This window comes from Rhamphochromis longiceps, linkage group LG3 (assembly GCF_057381845.1).
Source record: "Rhamphochromis longiceps isolate RC_006_pf linkage group LG3, R_longiceps_female_GT1.1, whole genome shotgun sequence".
NCBI lineage: Eukaryota > Metazoa > Chordata > Actinopteri > Cichliformes > Cichlidae > Rhamphochromis > Rhamphochromis longiceps.
Window position 1 is genome coordinate 52,241,324 of NC_140559.1, and position 24,119 is coordinate 52,265,442.

Here is a 24,119-nt window from a genome sequence, read left to right on the forward strand (position 1 = left end):
TGGTGTACTGCATCTGGTGCAGCCTCCTGTTGAGCCAGACCAACATGCAGTTGTGAGTAATACTCCACAGATTATATGAGTTTACAGTAGAACAGCAATGTTGTTTATTTCTTTACTACAGGAAAATAATGAAGAAACATTGACAGCTGTTACAGAGGAGGAAGCAACAGAGACACTTTATGAGGTTTACATCTTTTAATACTTTGTGTACAGGAAACACAGGCGACCAATAAAGCCAGTTGAACAAAAAATCTGTTTATTCTTCTTTCAACATGTTGAGGTGATGGGTCAAAAGAAATGATTGTGACATATGGTGTCTCTGACTGCGCTTCCATCTTGTATGTCCGTGGGAGGGTCAGGATGTTCATGGTTTGGATCACTGCTGATGTTTGGTTCAGAAGGACAGTGTTCTCCTCTAATTGTGGCAATGTTGTGAAGAATCACACATGCCACAATGTCACATGCCCTTTCTGGGGTGACCCTGAGTCTTTGCAGGCACTGGAACCGGGCCTTAAGCATTCCGATAGTCATTTCAACTCTGGCTCTTGTCCTGCAATTAGCCAGATTATATCGCTGCTGTGGGCCCGGTTCAGGGTCAGGGTAAGGGGTAAGCAAATAGGGTAAACATGGATACCCCCTATCACCAAGCAAGTAGCCAGTGAACTCTCCTAAGACAGAAGGATACACTTCAGTTCAAATGTCCCTGAAGCAATTGGTCTTTATATATTTTACAGTATTCTCAACTCACCATGTCCAAATTTTGTGCTCAGTGTACATTCACGGAATATTTGTGAGTCATGGACAGAGCCTGGCCACTTGGCTTCCACATTTGTGATAATGTTGGCAGCATCATATATGATCTTCACAGTGCAGAGAACACAAATTAGCATCCATTACTATAATGAAATAATTTGTTAGTTTGAAATGCTACAGGGAACTATGTACCTGTACATTAATGCTGTGGAAAGACTTCCTGTTCACATAGTCTCCTTCATTTACTGGAGGAGCAATGATTGGAATGTGAGTGCCATCTATACAGCCAATCACGCCTGGGAACCGTGAGAATAAATGTAAGATTTAAGTAGTAGTTCAAGTATCACCACATCATGAATTAAGTTTTGGTCATCCTGATACCTGCAATTTTGTGGCATCCCTCTTTGATGAATCTTGTGGGTCTGTGACCGGGGAACACCACAGACGAGTACAGGAGACGTTTCAGTGCAACTGTAACATTCCTGACTGCCCGACAGACGGTAGCCTTGGAAACGTGCTCAGCGTCACCAATATTATACAGAAAGCTCCCGTTTGCAAAGAAACGGAGTGCGATACAAATAATATGCAATGAACTGTTGAAATCTCCCAATTCTTTGAATCTTTGGGCTGAAGGAGGGACAATACTCGGTGTATCAATGCTCAATCAACAATCCTTTATTTCCATACAATTCAACAGTCAGAGCATTACAACGTCCGGACGGGAGAGATGCTACCAGAGGGTCAGGCACATGTCTCAAAATGGTGACGGGTTGCTCAGCTTTTTATAGTCTCTAGTGGCCCCCAGCTAGTCGTAAAAGCCAAAACATCACATTTTTTCTCTGTTACAGCGCCTAAGTTATGACCTCGGCAGTTGTTTCTCTGCTTTCTGTAAGGTGGGGGTGTGGAATGTGGTCTATCTATCTCCCCTGTCTTTAGACACAGAGTCTCCTGCTTACAACCTTCTCTTCATGATTCAACAATTAAGCATGTCAAGAAAACAGTGTAACACATTCCCAGCAGATCAAGGATACAGAGTGATGCACATTTATCTAATGAACTAATATGTGAATATGTTCTGTTAACTCAAAAGTATAATGAGAACTAAACTACATACAGCTCACACACTCTATATTAAAGGGTATAATGTGATCTACAGCAGTATTCTAATTCACCTACTTTGATTACATATATAAGGTAACATATAATAACAGAATAATCTAATAGAACTGAGAGCATGTCCGCGATGTGTCACATGAGCAATATTAGGCCTGAGGATGTTATTCAAATAAATTATAGATTGTGCTGAAAAACGGTAACGTTCACACAGAAAATCATCAGGAAATGATAAAATCAATCAATCAATCAAAATTTATTTATATAGCACATTTTTAAGACCGAAGTACACCAAAGTGCTTTCCATTAAAATCGCAGTACAAATAAAATCACAATAAAATATAAATTACAAATATATAAAATATAAGATAATTACATAATCTAAATACAGAGCCAGATGTAAATTACCCTAATTCGCCTTAAATGCCAGATCAAACAAATACGTTTTTAAACGTGATTTAAAAGACTGAATGGAATCTGACGCGCGAATATGAAGAGGGAGAGTATTCCATAGCCTGGGTGCAGCAACGGCAAAGGCACGGCCTCCTCTGGTCTTCAGCCGAGACCTAGGTTGCACCAAGAGCAGTTGGCCCGATGATCTTAGTGCTCTCTGAGGGCTGTACAGACAGAGGAGATCAGCTAAGTAGTCAGGTGCCATATTGTTCAAAATTTTATAAGTAAACAATAGAATATTAAAATCAATTCGATATTTGATAGGAAGCCAGTGTAAATTTTTCAGAACAGGGGTGATAGAGTCAAACTTTCTAGTGCCGGTCAAGAGACGTGCTGCGGCATTCTGGACCAGCTGCAGACGCTGCAGAAGAGAAGATTGTAGACCCAAGTAGAGAGAGTTACAATAGTCCAGTCTTGACATAATGAAAGCATGGATGAGTTTCTCCATATCTTTGTGTGGTATGTAGGGTTTAGCCTTAGAGATTAGGCGTAGTTGATGAAAGCTAGTTTTTACCACATTAGAGACCTGTTTGTCAAGTTTGAAGGAACTATCCATGAAAACTCCAAGATTCCTGGCAGTATCAGTAAGGTAGTTAGCAACAGGCCCAAATGTGTCAGTCAATTGTCCCAGAGGCATATTTTGGTCAAAAACAATAATTTCTGTCTTCTTTCCATTTAAAGTAAGATGTAAATGTCCAAACACGCTCTAATCACTCTCTCCCGGCGGAGAGCTCTGCGGAGAATTTGGGCTTCAACATCTACTGGCTCTTCAAGGAAGGAGCACGCCATGTCTGACACTTCCTACAGTCAGGTTTCCGACAAAGGGGCGGAGAAGGTCAGGGTTAGTTGAAGTAAACCTGCTAGGGGGCAGGTTAGCTTCACGGAGTGTGTCGTCATAGTAACTCACTCAGAATTAATCTAAACTCGCTTTGTGAAACCGAAAACCCAGAGTTTTCGTTAACTCAGCGTATACTTACTCAGAGTTTGCACTAAACCGGCTTCCTGAAACAGGGCCCAGGTCGTCTGTTGTTTCACACCATGTTTCCAGGTCGCATGTATTCATGTCCAGGTTTGTTCATGTCAGGGTTCTTCATGTTGTGTTTTAGTTCACCCAGTTTAGGTTAAAGTTTAGTTTTGCATCAGTTTGCCTTGCCCCTTTCTTTGTACCCTTCTATCAGCCTTATTGAACTTCTGGAGTGATGATGTCCTATGACATCATCACTCCATAAGCCAATGAGATTATCACATGACAGTTTTGAATGGGGATATTTCTTTTGAACTGTTTTCAATTTAATGTAATATTTAAGTGTTTCTTAGTTTTAGACTAGCTGGTTAGTCTATTTCAACGTTTTAAACCATGTCCCAGGGTTTTTACTTCACCATTGATGGGGTTTTAACAAGCAAATAAAAGACAGAGCTTAACACTGTAAAGATTAGATGAAAAATACTCAAAGGATAAATTCAATTGGTTTATTATTTTCTTACATAAGTTGAAAAAAGTAAAACAAGTAACTACAGAAACAACAAAAGAAAAGTTAAACAAGCAAATAAGTAAATGAAGGGGGGAAAGGAGGAGGGGAGGAAACCCCAACAACCCCCTCTGAGCAAGCACGAGGCGACAGTGGGGAGGAAAAACTGCCTTTTAACGGGCAGAAACCTCCAGCAGAACCAGGCTCAGGAGGGGGCAGTCAACTGCTGGGACTGGTTGGGGGGGGAGGGTGAAAAACGAAAAAAGATGAAGAAGGTGGAGAATATGTGTTAGGGGGGACAGGAGAGGTGCAAGGTAAGCTGGATCACAGGTGGAGGAGGACGAGGCTAAATCATCTGAATAAGCGGCAGAACCAGCCTTTTTTCTTCTTTTTCAGGTATTTTTCCATGAGCTCGTTCTCCAGGATAAGGGTTCTCAGCTGATCGTTTGTTTCTGCATTCTGCTGCTCGAGTTGCTGGCATCTTTGCTTCATTTCTTTTAAGGTTGCTTGTTTTTTTCTAAGCTTTTCTTGCTTTTTGTTGTGCATCTCTTCTAACAGCTCATTTTTTCTCTGGATTTCTTGACTCGTACGCTGCAGGTCTTCATGCATTTTCTCTTGTTGTTGCTTTTGTGCCTGCATTTCAATTATTTGGCTCTTCAAGTCACTGGACTTCAACAACATCTCCTTAATGACCTTTGAGTGTTTTCTCTTCATTCCATCAATCCTACACTGCATCTCTGAACATCGTTTTTCCAGTATTTCCTTTTCTCTTTCCAGTTCAGGTGTTTCATCACAAAGTTCTAGCAATTCTAGATTCCTTCTCTCAAAGTCCTGGATAATACGTTTTTCTTCTTCCTGTTGCTTTCTTTCTTCAAGAAGCTCTTTATTTTTGCGCTTTATTTGACCAAACCTGACTATCAGATTGTTGTACAATTTCCGTGTGGCTTTGAGTTTGTCCTTCATTTGTATTTCCTTTTCTCTTTTCAGTTGAAGTGTTTCCTCATTTTTTTTATTACAAAATTCTTGCAATTCTAGATGCCTTCTCTCAAAGTCCTGGATAATACGTTTTTCTTCTTCCTGTTGCTTTTTCTCTTCAAGAAGCTCTTTATTTTTGCGCTTTGTTTCACCACACTTGACTTTCAGATTGTTGTACAATTTCTGCATGGCTTTGAGTTCGTCCTGCATTTGTATTTCCTGTTCAGTCTTCTGTTGGTGGATTTTTTCAATTGTTTTCTCCGCTTCATTGAGCTTTCCTCGAAGCACCTGATTCTGTTTCTCAATGTTTTGGAGATCCCACTGTATCTCCTCAATATTAGCTTTCTTTCGTTGAAGCTGGGCAGATGTTTCTTTTAATTCAGCACTCTGTGTTCCTGATGAAAGAAAACGAGAAAAAATCTTCTCTCGTCCTTCATCAAACTTCACTCCCGAGCCCTCGTTGATCATTTTTATATCAGGCTGGCGTTGCTGTTTTTCTTCCAGGTCTTTATTTCGTGCTTCCAGTTGTCTGCACTTTTCCTCTAGTTGAAGCTTCTCTTCTTCAATTTGTTTAATTTTGTAATGTAGGTCAGATTTTTCCTTCTGACTTTCCTGTAATGCTCTTTGGACTGATAAGACACCATCCGTGGTAATTTCTCCTGAAGAGATTGGCCGCACAATTTCTCCTGGAGAGATTGGCCGGCCAGAACACAAAGGACAGGGAGCATAATCTTTTTGTCTTTGTTGGCCTTTTCGTGGAGGCATGTTGGAGCCCGTGCACAGTGACTCTGAAAAGGCTTAGAAATATTTCCAAATGTATCTCTGGTCGAACGTTTGAAGGCTGTGAACAAACTGATTAATTGCTGCTTCTGACCCCTATTTATAGACTTCAGATCAAAGGCAACAAAGTCCTTGTGACATCATCACTCCGTAAGCCAATCAGATTGTCACATGACATTTTAGAATGGGGATGTTTTGTTTTAAATTGTTTTCAAATGTAACTTTAGTGTTTCTTAGTTTAAGACCAGTTGGGCTAACACACCCCCCCCATTTAGTTGATTCACATATTAATTGCCACAAACATGTCAATAATAAATTTTATGATAAATGTTTTTTCATTATCCTACTTTTATAAAAGGAAACATTATTTAAAGCAGCGGTCCCCAACCTTTTCTGCGCCACGGACCGGTTTATGCCCGACAATATTTTCACAGACCGGCCTTTAACCTGCAACCAAATCTGCAGCTCCATACAGCAATGTTACGACTTGGATTATATCTTATAACTCATAACTCTTATGTTAGCTCCCTCAGTAGCATACTGTCTGAAATATTCGACGGCTGCAATAATTCTTCAAGTGTTATTTTTTTCTTTGTATTCTAATTTCACCGAAGTTTACTAAACTCAACAAACTTAAACACTGCAGAGAGTAGAATTAACAGTAACAGTATTGTAGAAATTCATTTCACCGAAACAATAACGTGGCGCAGTGTGACGCATGCACCAGTTTATTGTATTTCCAGACTTGCTTTCGGCACAATTTACAGTGCACGCTACTCTGTTTTTGTCAGACTTGAAATAGCCGAAATACCTTCACACTACGGAACTTCTATGGCTCTTCCGTTTGACAATCTCTCCGGCATTGGAACCATCATCTGTTTTCTCTTCGGTCACGCTCGGTTGATTTTTCTAGTCGGCACACTCATTTCCTCCATTACGCGCTGGCTCCATTACCCGCTGGCTGCTTCCCAAACAAACACACTGCGGCTTGGCACTTGTGCTGTACGTAACAAGTCACGCGACGTGACGCTGCGGCTGTGATTGGTTCGGCTCTGCGCTACTTAATTTGGATTGGCTGACCTTTTTTTTTTTTTTTTTTGAGGACAAGAGCTGCGAGGTCTATCGCGATAGCTTAATTTCTCTATCGAGTAAAAGTTATATCGCGATACATATCGTTATCGTTCTATCGCCCAGCTCTAGTTGATATATTAAAAAAAAATAAAGTTCATGTTTTGGAATGGCTAAGTAAGAGTTGTGACCCCAAACGAATTCAGATGCTGTGGCATGACCTGAGGCAGACTGTTCAAGACATCCCAGAAATACTGATGAACTCCAACTTGTTTTGTAGGGAGAAATCATCTAAAACTCTTCCAAGATTCAGTGCAAACATCTACAGGAGACATCTTATGTTGTGGCTGATGCTGATGAAGGAAGTGCTGCGAGTCATTTAATTGAAGAGATGACCTTATCCAGCCAGCGCTGGGTAATTACGGCGTGTGTTCAGTAAAGACATGAAAAGTCTACTGTTGTGTTCCTATTTTAGATGGCGTTTGCCTATAACTGTGACATAGGAGACAATCACGCAGCATTTAATGAGTCCAAGGGGTTCACAAATGTATCCACAATACACTCAGACACACACACACACGCGCCTACGTTTCTAACACAGAACTAATGCCAAGAAACTGCAGCTTATTTCAGGGGAAACAATCAACAAACAAAATCTCATTTGCATTATTTTCATTTGCACCTCCCAGCTTTGTATTTTGACATTTAACAGCCTTTTCTAACAGGTCGCTGCATTTCTGTACAGACCCATTTGTGTAGTTCCCCCGCACACACAAAGTTAATAGTTGCCTCTTAACCACAGTTTGTAATTTCCACTTGTAAACTGCAGCAGCACACTTCATTAAAGCAACACACTCTTGGAAATATTCAGCTCGAATGTGCGATTCTTTTCTCTCACCAATTCGTTCCTAAAGTCATTTCTGTCCTGTGCCTGTACGTCTGAGTGCATTTGTCAGGGTTGTACGCATGAAGCATTATAGACAAATGAGGACCAGCATGTTTTTCCTCCCTCACACTGCATTTACTGCGGCTCATTGCTGGTAAACTGTCGACCAGGAGCAACTTGGAAATCATTTGGAGACACTATTACTAATGCAGGTGAAATAAATAAAAGAAAAATGACATGCAAACGGCTCCAGAGCAAAATTAGAAGATGATGTTGTGCGACTGTGTGTGTGTGTGTGTGTGTGTGTGGATCTGTCCTTCTCTCTCATTATCCCCAGATTGAGACAAATAGAGGGGATCTTGCCCTTCGATCTAAACCTCTACACCATTTACCCTCACATCACAGCTGAGCAAGTGTGCCATGTGGGTTTCTGTGTGCATGTTTCATTTAGCCTTGTGAGAGGTGTGTGTGTCTAACACCAATGCTGTGTTTGCCACAGAGTCTGTGATATCGTGTTGTGATATCGCACGGTCATTTCAATCTGTGGGTGAAGGTGTGCATTCAGTCACGGATGTTCTCTGGATGTAGGTGCAACGCTTGTGTGTGTGAACAGAAGCATTTACCACACTGGTGATTATGCGCGACATGTTTGTGCACAGTGGTGCTCAATGAGCGCACTCGTTTGTGGGTTTCAGTGCTGCGTATATTTAGTCACTGTGTCTCACAATTTTCAGTGTGTATCACAAGCAGAAAGCAGGAGCTGATTTAAAGAAAAATTCCTGAACTTATTTAATAAGAGGATTAAGTACAAGTATGTGAAATCCACAATATATGTGGTGGCATATTTGTTGACCTGGAAGAAAAGACACAAGCATCTTGAATTGACTGGATTGGCGGTGGGTGCACTGATAAGGCAGTCACCGCAGGTATTTCAAGCTGGCCTAAGAAACACAGATTTTTTGAGATATTACAATTTATTAACATGTTACCCGTTTACCTGATCTGTCCACTTGTGTCCAATAATTACAGATTGTAGTAAGGGATCTGTCACTGCTGCATACGAGTCAAGTCAAGCATGTTTCAGTACTCTCTCAGTGGAATAACCTGAAAGAGCAAAATGAACTTCCTAGTTCCTCTCGCTTTGCCTCATCTCAGCCACTGTGTGCGCCTCTGACAGGCTCTTTGCATTACATTGCTGCCACTCCTTGCTGTCCAGGCAAAATGATGAGCAATTTCCTGCTGCTGTGTCCTGTAGAGGAACAGATCGCTTAGATCCAGCTTATTTTAAAGTGCTTAAGAATGCCGGCAGTATGACTCACAGTCTACAGAAGAATGTATTTAAGACTTAAGGCTGCATTGAGAAAAAGAACCTAAACATGTGAAATGCATAAAACCTTTGCACCATAGTGTGAAATACTACAAAATCTAAATCATCAAGGGTGAAAATGGCTTTCAGTTCCCCCCCCCCCCATCTCATTCAAAAACACACCTATATACTTGCTGCCGGCAAGGACGTGTTCTGCAGCTGCTGTCAAGTTTCCATATTTGATTCAAGCTGCACAGTGCTGACCAAACTTCACCTTTTCTCTTTGATGGTAGCCCACATCTACTCAATTGTTTAAGAAGAGCCATTCAGCAAAATCCTTTTAAGTCTGTTCTAACACTCTGTGTATTTGGATGCAGGATGAATTAGCAGATGGGGACCTGAGCAACCTTTACAAGGGAGAAATCATTGTGGTCAGATGGCAGTCGCATCTCTGAAAACAGCAAAGACTGTGGGCTGCTCTGAGTCAGCAGTGGCAGCTACTTGCTCATCTCTATAAAGAGATGGTAGCAAGCACGAATATGCACAACCTCTAGGCAGGGACACTGCTCTGTTTTTTTTTTATTGCACTGTGAGAAGTACTGACCAAATCTTTGAACACAGGAAAAGAGCAGAAAGTAAAAACAGGAAAGTCTTATTTAGCTTTATGGTGCTCGCATCTACATTAGATTTTGTTCGTCTTCTTCACAGCTCATTGCTTTCTGTCAATTTTGGAGAGGTGTGGATGTTCAAATACAAACTCCTTTGCTAAATCCAACATGCTGCTTTAATTTCCCGTCAGAAACAAATATGCAACTGATGGCACACACCACTAGTGAGTTGACCACTGAACCAAAAGAGAGACATCGATGGATGTGTTCAGCGGCGGGTCAGTAGGCCGACTCCCCTGCAACCGTTTTCACTTTGAGGGCTAATTTGGCCTGACCAAACCAGAACAGGTCTGGCCTCTTTCTGATTAAGTGCAGTGCTACTCAGAGTGAACTTCACATCCTGCCAATCTTTCTGCTTAGTTCTCAGTCCGAAGGAAAAAAAAGACTTTCCCCTTGTGTGCTTTACTTTAACCAGATTGAGCTGTAGAAGCAGATGATCTGCTTAGGATGCACCTTCGCCCTACTTTATGTGAAAATGCATTGTATTTTATTCATAAGTGCACTGATTGTGGGATGTATATAAACCAACTTCTGTGCCAGTAATGAGAGTTTCTCCTGACTCACTTGATCCGTTAGCCAGCATTAGGTCATGTCATTTATTTCGTTCAGCAAGGTCGCTCGCTCCGGGAAGAGAACTGGGTGCTACAACACTAGAGGTTTGATTAATTGTGAATCAACGGGCCATCAACTGGCCGCTCTAAATGACTGGATGAAATAATATATCAAACATCCCCTTGCTGGACCTTCCTTTGAGGGAGGTTTGGCTTACAAAGTTAAAAATATGTTGGCCCAAAGCAGCAGGGAAAAAAAATAAATAAAAAGTCAAGAGGGAGAGATCAAGGAGCGACAGATATAAGAAAGAAAAAAAATGAATGATGGGGAGTCAAATGCTTGAAATGGAAATGAAGAAAGGAGATAAACAGGAAGGGGGCCATAAATTGTGAAAGATGAACAAAAAATTGAGTCTTGGGTTGAAATTTAGATACACGAAAAACCAATTCACCCATAACAGAACCACATCTCCATCCCTCGTCTCTTTCCTACCATCTCTCTCTGAAGTTTCATCTCCAGTGTGAGATTTTGTTGCAAAACAGAACTGCGCTTATGTGAAATTTGGGAGTGACTTAATTCCAACATCCAATAGCTCTGATGTTTTAGGTCCTGCCTTAGTAATGGGACACACACAGACACACATACACGCGCCCGAAGATGGTTTCCATTTCACGGCCGTTCCCAGCAGCTATCAGCGCGGCAGGGAAATCAAGCCCTCGACCACCGTTTGAAGTAGTATCAGCTGCACTCTCTCCTATCGCCTTCCTATCACTCCATCCAGCCCTCTCTTCTATCTCTCAGTAACCCCTCTCTTCCTCACTTATCTCCTTTATGCCCTCAGAGATCTTTGGCCCCTTCCCTACGTCCCCGTCCTCTCTCTCTTAATCATCATCGTCTGCTCCCGCTCTCATCCTGGTCCGACTGAGAATTGCTCGAGGCGGTAAAAACTTCGCTTCCCCTTGTCACACCAGCCGTCTTTTTTTCCTCCCCCATCTCTCCTTCCTTCTGTCCACCCAACCCTCCATCACATTTTGTGTAAAAATACCCCTACAACTACGAAATCCTGCAATTGCAGTTTGGAGATATTATATCCGAAATATGTTTTATCAGTACTTCTCTATATATGACTGCACCACAATCTTTCAGGCCTGTTTTTTAACAGAAGGTGATCGGGCCTCATTGTATGCTTCAATCTATAGCAAACCAAAGAGACGCAGCATGCGGAACCTTAGCTTCTCTCCTAAGGTCTCTTATTTTGTCACACAACTACTTATGTCACTTTTATGTATACAATTAAGTGCTAATTATGCTTGCATTTGCATGGAGACCATCTGAAAATGTGCATTATTGCCCCCATTTGTGCAATTCACTCCTTGTATTTCCTTTCTCAGCAAGAAACACTTTGCAAACACACCTGCATGTAGTTAGTTTAACCCCATGGCTACTTTTTTCTAAATTTTGCAAAGTAAAAAAATATATATATTAAAAAGAAATTAAAAAAAAATCCCGGAACTCAGTAAGAGCTTCATACCTGGAAGGCCAAAATGAATAACTGTGCACACTGTGGAAAAGAGAAACCTGGGAGAACTTCTCCTTATTCTTTCCAGCATGCTGAAGTGAGATATAGAGAAAAAGGTTTTCTAGGCTTGCATGTAGAAATGTAAATGTGAGAGTAGATAACATGCATTAGATATCGCAATATCTCGATATCCATCTCTCTGTATCAATATCTCGATATCCATCTCTCTGTATATAGATATATATCGAGATATCTATAGATAAATAGAGCTCTATCTATAGATATCTATGACAGATATATCGAGAGAGAAATATCTCGATACATCTCCGTCTGTCTGTGTACATTCACTCGCTAATGCAAATATCTAAAGGTATGTGAAATATCTAATCCCATGATAGCAGCTGAATGCATTTAGAAAATGTGAACATGAAGAGCTGATCAAGTTCAACCCGAGCGTCAGAATGAGGAAGAAATGTGATTTAAGTGGCTATCAGTGTGCCATAGTGCTGGTGCCAGACAGGTTGGTCTGAGGATTTCAGAAACTGCTGAACTACTGGGATTTTCCCCACACAACCATCTCTAGGATTTACGGAGGATGGTCGGAAAAGGAGAAAATATCCGGTGAGCAGCAGTTCTCTGGGCAAAAATGCCTTGTTGATTCCAGAGGTCAGAGGAGAATGGCCAGACTATCTTAGCTGATGAGAAGGCAACAGTAACTTAAGTATCAGCTCATTATAACCAAGGCTGTAAACAAGCATAACAAATGCAGAAGAGCGTCTCTGAACACAACATGTGGAAGGTTGAAGCAGATCGGCTAAAGCAGCAGCAAAAAAACGACGATGGGCGACACTCTTAAGGTGAGAACAGGAAATTGAGGCTATTATTTACATGGACTCACCAAAATTGGACAACAAAAGAGTGTAAAAATGTTCATGAGCCTCAATCAGCTGTGACATTTGGATGGTCGGGTCACACTTGGACATAAACAGAAAGAAAAGCATGGATCCATCCTGCTTTGTACCAGCGGTTCAGGCTGCTGCTGTAACTGAGCATTGTTTAAACACTACAGCCCACCTGAGTACCTTTGCTGATCATGTCCATCCCTTATGATCAGTGCACCTATCTTCTGACGCCGCTCCCAGTAGGAAGAGACACGGTCACAAACTCAAGTCATCTAAAACTGGAGCTGGAGATTCCCCAACATGGATGTGCAGCTGACAAATCTGCAGCTACTGTGTGATGTCATCATGTCAATATAGACGTAAAATCTCTGAGGGACGTTTCCAGCACTTTTTTAAAAATCTAAGCTGTGAAGAATTGGGCAGCTATAAAGGAACAATGGGGCCAGTAAACTCCAACTCTGTGAAATGTAATGAAACAGAAGACTAATATTAAAGTATCTCAATTTTAATCATATTAGTAGTAAACCGCCTCATTAGTGCTCTTTGACCTTTGGCTTTATAACAAAGACGGGGTCCAGTACAGACACCTAACTGGTGGGAGGGGGCAATGCGTGCCAAATCCTTATTCTGTGCATTTCCTATATATAGAATAACAAATCCCACCAATGGACTAAAAACAACACGGTGCCACATCTACATCTGAGCACACATTTTTCTGAAAGTGCATCCTTTTACTTATTTTAAATTAACTACATTGAGCCAGTGTAGGTCGTTGTCATCACTCTTCTTCCTCATTGTTAGTCTCCCACATTCTCCATCCCCAACTCCTCATCTTGGCTCTTCCTCCTCCTATAGCACATCTTCCGTCTCTTTTCCTCCTTCCTCTCCCCCCACCCCTCTACACCTCAGCCCTGTATTTGTCCTGCTCCTCATCTACATGCCTCTCTCTTGTGCACACACTCTCTCAGTCTGATGCTTGACGCTGCCGGAGACCGATCACAGCGCTTTCCTTTGCTGCTCGATGAGAAACCCACACTTCTTCCCCAGATAAGGACAAAAGAAAAGAAGATGAGATGCAGACAAATGGGAAAAAACAAAATCAAGAGTCAAGTGACTCTGTGGAAGCAGGACAAGTAAAAGAAAGATCCCTTCCTGAGGAGAGAAGAGATTTCTAAAAATACAAGCCAGCTTACTCTCTGGATTCTGTTATTTTCTCTCTCCCTTCTTTGTCCCCTCCTTCATTCAGTACCTGTTCTGTGGGATTAACATGACTTAAAATTCAATCAGCCTACAGCCCTGACGGAAGAGCGACAGAGGAGGCAGACAGAGCGCTGCAGCTGTCGACCGAGTGAGGGGACGACCAACGGGAGAGAGAGAGGCAGACGAAGAGAGAGATACCGACGAGAGAGAGAGAGAGAGAGAGAGATGGGTGTTTTTCCACGGAGCTGAGAGAGCGAAAGCCGCGGAGACGGAGAAATGTGACGGCTTCAGGAGTCATGGTGGTGGAATGATCCGGAAAACGAGGTTAGTAAATACATCTTTTTTTCTCACAGAGGGCAAAACAGGGGTGAAAGATGCTAGATGAAGATGAAAGAACAATGAGACGACTCGAAAAACAGAAAAATAGCTCTACTGTGCTTTTGAAGTAGCAAAGTGCGCACAGGAGGAGAAGAGGGAGAAACTGGAACGAAAAGAAATGAATTGCAGATAATAAAAATTAAATGTAAAAAAAAAAAAAAATCCAGTGGGCTTGTAACATACATGTAGCTGCGGCACTAACATATAGATGCACACTGAAAGGAACACACTCGCCGAGAGACACTGACAGAGTGCAAAGATTTAAAGCACGATAATGAGATTGCTTTCTTAAAAGGTGCCGGTTTGATTGACAGGCCAGAGAGTGGAGGCGGGTGGACTTTTGAACCGTCTGACATTCGTGCCACTGATCAATAGACCAGTTGTTTTATTAGGCTCAGTGTGTGTCTGTGCGTGAGATTCGAAGACAGAGCAAGTGAACGGAGAGATGCAGAGGCTGTGCGTGCTTGCAGAGAGTATCGCTGCATGGCTACTTGGATCCGTGCGCCAGCATGTGTAAATGTGTTGCATGACTGTGTGCATGCTGAGTGCATTTGTGAGCGCAAAAATCATCCATTGCAGCCTACCGAGAAGTGCTAAGAGGGTCTCGGAGCTATCGATTCCCTCTGACTGACAGGTGAGAGATAGAGAGGGAGTGTGGGAAACCGAGGGAGAAAGAAATGAGGGGTGGCAAGTTGAGGAGGGGGCCGTAAGAGAGGCGTGAGTGACAGAAGTTGTGGAAACAGGGAGGTGTGGAGGCATCAGAGGGAAAAGGGAGGTCAGCAGGGTGGAGCAGCGAAAGGCTGATTTATAATTTATGATGCACACAAAAGGAGTTTTCAAAATGGAGCACATGCACAGTACACACTGCATTTACACTACGTCTCTCTCGTTTTAGGTTTTCCAGCCATCTCCCAGGTTACTCCCAAACCACCTTTTCTGCACTTGCCTCCAAGGTCATCAACAAACGGCTAATTCAGCGTGGGAGAACAAATGCAGCAGCGAGTGTAGAAGAGCCCCGAGACACACCGGAGACCGCTCCTGGAAGTGAGGGACAAGAGGAAGGCGTGAAAAGAATCAAAACCGAGCGTGTACAAGAACGAAGAAAGGACCAGATGAATGAATAAAAGAAAAGGGGAGCTGAGAGTGGAGGCAAAAAAAGGAGCAAAGGGAGGGTGATGGAGGAGAGAGGTGGTGAGAAGGGGAGGTGAAGACTACTGCTTGGATTCTTACTTGACTGAACTGCTTGAGACAGAAAAGTTGAACCCAGCCATGAGGAAATCGTATCAAGATGCCATAAATAGGATTTTAAGCAAAGTGGATTCCTGGATTTTTTTTCCAAACCAGAGTCTCTTTTTCGGAATACTGCGCCAGGATTGAGCGAGTAATTCAGGATTTCCCAGGTTTTCTTCATCTATAGAAGCCTAAGAGGATATCGTGGGATTGGAATTTCTCCAACTCTCTGGTTGTCTGACACTGACCTATATCCGTCTCCTTTTGATGTGTGTGGGGATGTGTGAGTGTGGAGTGGAGTAGGACAGGTTTCAGTGCAAGCACACAATAACCTCCCACCCCCCTGTGCTGGCTCAGAATAAGTAGAAACACCTGGGGCAAGATCTGTGCAACATACACACACACAAACACACACACCCTCAAACCAGGATAACATGTGGAGCTGATTCGGATTATAGAGCCGCACAGACGGAAAAGGTAATGTCCATGCAATTCCACACACACACACACACACACACACACACACACACACACACACACACACGGAAAATCTATATCTGCATGGCTAGCTCTCTTGTGCTGAATCATTGAGTAAATCAATGCAGTGCACACCAGCACTCACTGAACTGGGAACTCAGAGCTCTGTGCCCCTCTCCCTCTCTCTCCCACACACACACACACGACTACAAAATGAACAAAAGTGCATTCAGAAGTTAGAAGTAGTGTCAAATCTACCACTTGGCACCAATTTTAAACTTTTCTTATCATCCTTGTATTCTTTTCACATCCTTTTTCACTCTACCCTCCCATTGAGAATCTGTGTGTGTCTGAGTGTCAGCCAGCCGTCTTGCATCACATTACCTACTAGGTGTGTCTCAGCTTGGCTTTCATCACCTTGCCTTTATGTAATCTCACCTGGCGTGCTGTGTGTGTCTGTGGGGTTGACTGTGTGTCTGTGGTGTCAGCAGCAACAGTCTAAGCAGCACAGATCCGTACTAACCTCCCTTCGTTTGGGGCTTTTTACGTAAGCTTTGCCTGCGTGCGCACACAAACGCGCAGATTTGGCACACTGACACGGGAGATCAGACAGACTGGGCAGACAAGGATAAGAGGGCGATGAGAAAGAAACGGAGAAGGGAGAGAGGGTAAATAGTGATGTGCGGAGATGGAAAAAGGAAAGGGAGGGGTGGCACATGATAGTGGTGGTGGGTATTGAAGGCTAAGAGAGGTCAGATGGAAGGATGGCAGAGGGTGAGTTATAATCAGTGACAGACTGTCATGTGACAAGGAAAAAACAATGAGTGGAAGAAGTAGGGAAGGATACACAGTGACGTGATGAAGGTCTTATGGTAACAGTGAAAAAGCAAAGAAATGGAAGGATCAAGATGAGCACAGTGTTGTATAATCGAGATTTCAGAAGCAAGAAACTACATTAAAATGAAGGCAGTGGGGGAAAAAAGACCTGAGATGAGTGACTAGATAATAAAGTTAGAAAGAGACACATCCAGGCTAGAATACATGAATGAGGATTGACTGGGTAGGAATTAAAAATAGAAAAACAGATGAGAAGAAATAATTAACAGTGACAGATGGTCATCATTATGTTGCTTTCTACTGTTACCATTGGCTACAATTAGCCTTGCATGGCCCCAAAAACTCTGTTAAAGATCACTAACATCAGTAATGAACTATTTGGAGATATAACTAGGAGGGGAATACAACGTACCATAGGGCTTTTCCATGTAAAAAGACGAGCCAATTATCTAGTACCGGCTTATAGGAAGTGAAAAATCTACCTTAGAGGAACATTAATTATCCCAGAAACAAACGAGATTCAGCTTAAAACAATACGGCACATGTGAACAATAAGCTTTCTGAATAACCAAGACAGGGCTCATTATTTGCTCCGTTGATAGTTTACAGTTTTGACTCCCGCTTTGAACGGGGGCACAGCTAATGCAGAAGAAATGACGACTAACTCCTTTTGAAGTGCAACAAAGAGGCTGTTTGGTTTCTATTAAGCAAATCATCAATCTATAATTGGCTCTGCTCTCCTGCTACTGAGTTTCATAAGAATGCAGAGCAGGTAAGTGTCATTTGACTCAAACAGTGAAATAAAAGCAGAATAAAAGAACAATTTCTCAATTATGTTGTTAATGCTCCACGTGGCTTCTTGTTACTGATGGTGCCTGCCCGTCATTCTCAGGCAACAGTAAGGCAGGTGAACAGATGGGGCACTTGCTGTTCAAAATACAAGACTTGCCAAGATAAACAAACCAAATGTGTGTATATATTATATTATATATATTTATTAACTGATGGGTTACCGGGCAGTGTTGGTTGTGTGCTAGTTAGTGTGATCTAGCTCAAACAACATGCAAATCCAGACATTTTTGCAGTATGAACTGCATCTGGCCTGTGAATTAAGACTAGGCTGGGTGATTATAATTATACTAGCATACTACAAGTCTGATATGCTAATAATTACATTAAACTTGCTCTCATGCATTTTTTAATCTTTAGAAATGGTAAAAATACCCCAGAAAAGCCAGCTAAACGTAGATTAGAGCCCATTACTAAATACTTATGCACACCACTTCAATATAGCAAAAAGTCAAACTTGGTTATGGTGACAGGACAGTAGCTGGTCGCGGGGCGAGGCCTCACTGAACAGCTGATTAATGAACAAAGAGCCAAAAGGAGGATGAGGGACCCAAATAAGTGGAAAAGTCATGAACATTAATGATAATTACATGAAACAAAAAAAAAAGGCACGATTAAACATCAAAGATCATAACCTATGATGGATGTAGGATGTCCCACACCTGCTTGATTTAACCAACTTTCCATCAAGGAGAGAAGTGGAAAGTTTGAAACCCTGAAACAAGGGAAACGCGGTTACTGTCAGGAGGATGGCACTTGATGGATGAATGGACGAAAGAGGGGATGACAAACGGTGAAGGGAGAGACGTGAAAAGCTGAGCTGTTAAGGAATAGTGGGAGGATCAAAGGATGAGGCATCAGGCCGCTGTCGGGATCAGGGATCAGAGCGGCAGATGATGGACAGAGAGGTACAGAACGATAGTGTGATGAAGAGGCGTAATTACAACACTGTTTAAGATAGGGAGGAACACTCGGAGGATGTAGAGAGACTGAGTAATGAAGAATGAAAAGGCGAGCGATGACACTTGAGAGGTAGATGATAAGAGAGCGTGGGGATAAGGGAATAGAGGAATAACAATGTCTGAGAAGAAAAACTGCACTAATAAAACAGAGACACAAGGAGGAGGGGGTGTGTGTGAACGAATGGAATCAATCCGATGGGACTGAATGATAAAAGATTGAGTAATTAGACAGTTGGTAGTCGAACGTAGATTTGTAGGATGTAATGATAGCAACGAAAGGATGACAAAAAAAAGGATGAAAGTCAAAAGATGTCAAATGACGGAAGGAAGTGTGAAGATAAAAGTAGAGAATGATTGAAGGAGCAAAAGAAAGTTACCAAGAGGTTACCCGTAAAGAGGTGGAAGGAGCGAGCAAACGTGCTGTACAGAAAGTAAGGAAAGACACGGGGATGAAAGTATGAGTAATTAAACTGTTGACAGTCTGTTTAGGCACAGCAGGTGCCTGATGAGCAGAACAAACCGTAACCACGGCAACCACTGGAGACAGATGGAGGGGTGGGTTTTGGGGACGGAGATATCCAGGAGATGGGAGAAATGGGGGAAAGTCGAGTGTGAACGTGAGGAAACTTGGGGGAGGGGTTAAGTGTGGGGTCGGAGATGTGGTGGAAATTAAGACTTCACGCAGCAATCGTATTTAAAGAGAAGTAGAAACTACAGCTAGAGACGAACACTGTTATCTGTGCTCTCTTCATCCAGTTCTGTGTTTTATTCTGCCACAGAACGATCTCTTATCCTTCTAGAGATTAGAGAACATGATGAGCACACCTCCATTATCAAAAAGCAGCTACGCTGAACTTGATGTCCTTTGTAGTGGCAAAACACACTGCAAATATAAGATGGTCAGGTCAGTGTGCTCCAACAAGCTCCATCAGGCCTGACCCATTTAGTCCTGACCAAAACAGTGAGCAACAAAGAGAAGGGTCAGCTCAAAAATCACATAAAGGACACACACAAAGGAGAAACACGAATTAGAAAACAATAATAAAATTTATGGTTTCTGCAGCGTTTTATAAACACCTAGAACTAGATCCAATGAGTCCCAGCAGAATTTTGCAAATTAAGATTAGGAATTAACCCGCGTATCTGTGAAAGATTAGTCCACTCTAGCTAATACTGATCCAAATCTATGAAACTAAATGAGAAAATTAGGTTTATGTAATGTGATTCAGCTATGCAGACTGAGAATTGCTAACAAAATTTCACAGAGTACTTTTAAACTTATCAGGCTAACTTGCTAATCCTGCTTTGTGAAAACCCCCTCTAGAGATGGAGGAAGAGAGCAGATGGATTTACAGGAACAGCACAAAACTTTGATGTGTTCAATCCCATCAAAACTTTTCTCCAACGAGCCTAAAATGCAAGATGTTATGACCCCATTTAAACCTTTTATCGCATGTTCAGTCTGTAAAAAGGCAGAAAAAGAGTAGGAAATATGGGGTCATACTTCCAAAGCCTAAGCGGTTTGGCATTCTTGCTGGATAAATGACTGTTGATTGTCCCAGCACTATACCATACCAAGACAAATCAAAGGTGCCCTTCAATCTGTCAGGTCCACTGACTGATATTCTGGGTGCATTTACTCTTCGATGATTGATTTTAGGCTTTTCATGAGTTTAAAACCAAGAACTGAAAAAGAAAGTCTGGGCTTTTAAAGCACCGTCAGAGTCTTTTAGACTGCTGAGATGCACATTCTTCACATCGAGTTTAAATCCAAGCCCGACAAAGGCAAACATCATGACCATCAGTTTGGAAGTATGTCCCACAATTCTGCCAAACACGCTGGGAACAGCTTCCTGCCAAACCAGCACTACGTCTTCAGTTCACATGTGTTTGTCTGCATTACAAATATCACCAACAGATGCAGTTGGTTGTAGATGTTCAAGTGAATCATGGTGCAGAATGCAGCGTGGGTGATGACTATCAGAAGGAACCGGCTTGTACTTAGTTGGAAACACTTAAGTCTCACAGCAAAGCACGCAGCATTTCTGCATGTATCAGCACTGCTAAGCATTAGAATATGAGACGCAGTAATCAACAAACTCAAGGGAAACCAGTTTCCACTGCAGGCTCATTGCAGTGCAGCCTTGTTTTGTCTGCATTAGTATCACACACTGGGGGGAAAAAAGCTCTTTGTGGTGAGTTACATTGCAAGTTGTGATTCATAACAGCTAAAAGTGGCTTCAGATCAAACGCGCCTGATGCTAACGAGACTCGAGCAAGGAATCGCTTATATGCTACATGCTACATTTATGCCTCCTTCTGATTCTACTTGTGCTACCCATCTCTTATCACTGGCCTTTTGTCTTTCCTCATTTAAGTTCCCTTGGTTCAGAGAGGGCCATGAGAAAGATGGGTGACCACTAGAGCAATATAGAAAATCGAATGAGATAAAATAGAAAAAGGGTAGAAAAAGGAACAAACACATTAGTGAAGACAGTTTATTTTTTATAGAAGTGTGCGCCTGTGTGGAAGTGTTTGTGCGCCCGTCTGTGCAGCATTAATCAATACATCCATCACTGTGATGCAGAGGCCTGGCTGGCATGTCACTGACCTACTGTGCTGGATGCAGAACGCTGATTGGGTAACTGTTCTCTTACTCAGGATTTCCCCTCACTGAGCTGAAAAGCCTGCTGAATCACCAAACTGCCACATGCATACACACACGCGCGCGCGCTTTTCCACCAAGCTGCATCCCGTGGCGTCAGCCAATCAGGGTCCATATAATTGGCGCTGCAGGGTGTCTGACTGGTGGGGATGTTGACAGATCAGCAGTGGTGTGTTGGCACATCATTTGTAGACTTGTATTTGTACTGAATTTGTGGTTGATTAGCCTTATCGACGTAAACACGCACAGGTGCACACGCACAAAAGCATCCATTGATAATATGGTGCTGAAAGGCTGACATTAGGTTGGAGTTCGGATGGAAAGGCAATCAGATAACGAGCAGTCATCTGCTTATAGAGAAATAAGCACCAAAACAGGTCAATAAGGGACAATGAAGCTGAGCTTGAAAGTTAGAGAGACGAAGATGAAGAAAGAGCATCAGAAGGATTAAAAAAAATAAAAACAGGACAGGAAAATGCAAGCACATTATGTTCACGGTGAGTGGCAGGTCAGCTATTTTACACCACTTACATTACTGTGTGTCTGCAGGCAAATTTGTGGATGTAAACATAACCATATTTAAGTGGGTGCAAGTTTAGAAGTTCAAGAATGTGACTGAAGAAAAATAAACTAAACAGACTTAAGGGTAATAGGTGTCACACCACAGGTTAAGTCACTAATATTTAACAGCACATCACAATTAGAATATGGGAGCATTTTTTAGAAGCAGATAGCCAGATGAGCACAATAAATTTGAAGAATCTTTAACTTGCTTTCATCTACAATAAGGTGTTGAATGAGGAACATGCGTATGTTCACGTCCCTGTGAACATACGTGAACAGTATGTTGTTTTTCAGACCTTAAAAACACCTTTCTCAACTTTAAAAGTGACAACTTGGTCGCTGCAGAACAAAGCAAAGATTTCACAACCTCCTGCTTTAATTTTCAAGTTTCACATGTGTTGAGCTCGAGGCTCTTGACATCATGCAGCCATTTAATCCATCCTTTCCCCTAACGACCCCACTGATGTCATGTGACATCAGCAGCCTGCACTTGTTTTAACCTCGGCACGCTCGCACAAAGTGCTTTGCAGTGCGTTTCTCTTTCACCCACCTCCATGCATCTTGAAGTTCAGTGCCTTGCCCAAGGTCACATTTGTCAAAGCATATGTGGCCATGTCTCAAACAACCAACTGTGCAATTAGTGGCCAACCCACTCTGCTACAAGAACCGTGTCCGCCCCGCAGTCCGTGTGATTCAATCACGGAGAAGTCTTAAAGAATGGCTCGTGGATGCCAACTGATGCAAACACAATTTCCTTCACAATCAGCGCAATATGGAATAGCATCAATGAGCATGTGGAAACACAGAGAGCGTCAGCTATTAATTACATGATTTTATTGGCTTACTTATTGTCATTGTGGAATTTAATTAGATCCTACTATGCTATTGCCATCTGGAGTAAGAAGTCATCAAAAGAGAAAAGCATTGAGCTGCTTCCCCCTATCAGCAGTATGACAGCTATCCTCCACAATGAAAAATTATTACTCTCCAAGTAGAAAAGACACTCTGGCACAGCAATGTAACCAAGTTATTTTCAGTGCTTTATGTCCCTTATTTGCTCAGCTGTCCCCGTGATCCAGCTGCTGAATCCATCTGTAAGATGTATAGAAAGAGACTGCTAGCATTTACAAAAGGATGTTCAAAACATAATGTTGAAGTCCTGCTTTGCATTCTGAGTGACAATGAAGCATTACAACGATTAAGAAAAGCTTCCCGGCGAAAAGAAATGCACACACAACACAAGCTGTGCTGGTACACTTCTATAATGGCCACAAATACCAGTAGGAAGAAAGTTCAGGCGGTGTATACGAGAGTTACATAACAAATCATAACGGCACCACTCCCCGTCCCTCTGTGCCAATGAAGTGCCAAAGAAAATCACTGTCACCTCTGTTGTTTGCCAATTCAATTTACCTCCCAGAAAATATAATCCCCAAGCTGTGCAGTTGTGTGGGCTTTCCAAGGGGAGGAAACTAAATTACAAACCCTCAGCAAATAATGGGTTATTGGCTGCCACAGTTATAACAACCTTAATGGTAATGACACTGTTAGAGAACTGGAAAGAAAGCCTCCAAAGCTATATGTTCATTTGATTGATGGAAGAGGAACAAAATAGCCAGATGGAGGTGCACATATGTGAGCCGTGACACCAAGTAGAGGCCTACTCGTTGCTGTGGTTCATCACGTCAGGTTTTCCTGCTCAGCCTCTCCGTGGTTCACCAATTCACAGCCAGCGCCAAATCAGAACAGCAGGGTTAACACCTGGTTTTTGGGATGTCTGGCACATCCTGCAGCCGAGCGCTTCCACATATTGCACGAAGGGAGGTCTGGCCACTGTGACAGCCACACTTCAAAAAGAATCACAGGTAACCGAGGTGGTTCAACTTTTATGACTTTTTAAGCAGTTTTTAACAAGCCACTCCAAGTTCATTAAAGACTGGGTTGCTTATCTATGCAAAGCTGATGCGAAGTGGCAGCTTTTATAAAGCCAAACTTCAAAGACTCCATCAATATTGCCATTTTTTTTCCTACTCCAAACACAGTGAGCGGAGAACAAGCAGAGTGGGTTGCTTTCTCTTAAGTGTTGCCATGTTTAAAGATTAGATAGTTTCAAGAGCTCCTGGCTTTTCATAAGGTACAGTAGCCAAAAGCACCCTACAACGCTAGAATCTCTCAGATCAAACACTCGTGTCTTCAAATTTTGTACAAATAAGAGTAAAAGCTCTTCAGACTGCTTAAGAAAAATCGCCAAAACCACCAGAGTTTTTATGATCTTCATGCAAGAACTGTGAAATGTGCCTCAGTGAGACAAAAACAAGGATAATATATGAGCCACTTAGTACATAAACTGATGGGAAATTTCACAGGAATGAAAAAACAAATAATTGAACCAAAAACCCAAATGAAAACACGTTAAATATCTGGCTATGAGACGTTCCAGGAATAGAAACAATTATTGAAATCAGGAAGGATTCCAACAGGAATTAGTGAGAGTGGGTATTGCATACAGATGA

At 42.2% G+C, this 24,119-nt stretch overlaps 2 protein-coding genes across 2 annotated transcripts in view; one reads left to right on the forward strand and one right to left on the reverse strand.

The window, feature by feature from the left end:
• The window catches only part of pcxb (pyruvate carboxylase b), a 337,084-nt gene that overhangs the window by 86,031 nt on the left and 226,934 nt on the right, over positions 1-24,119 (reverse strand). The gene's annotated exons all lie outside the window — the stretch shown is intronic.
• Positions 15,598-24,119, forward strand: part of LOC146675193 (leucine-rich repeat and fibronectin type-III domain-containing protein 4) — a 32,670-nt gene continuing 24,148 nt past the window's right edge. Inside the window, exon 1 of the mRNA XM_085400304.1 lies at positions 15,598-15,729. The gene's annotated coding sequence lies outside the window, so the exon portion shown is untranslated. The remainder of the gene's footprint in view (positions 15,730-24,119) is intronic.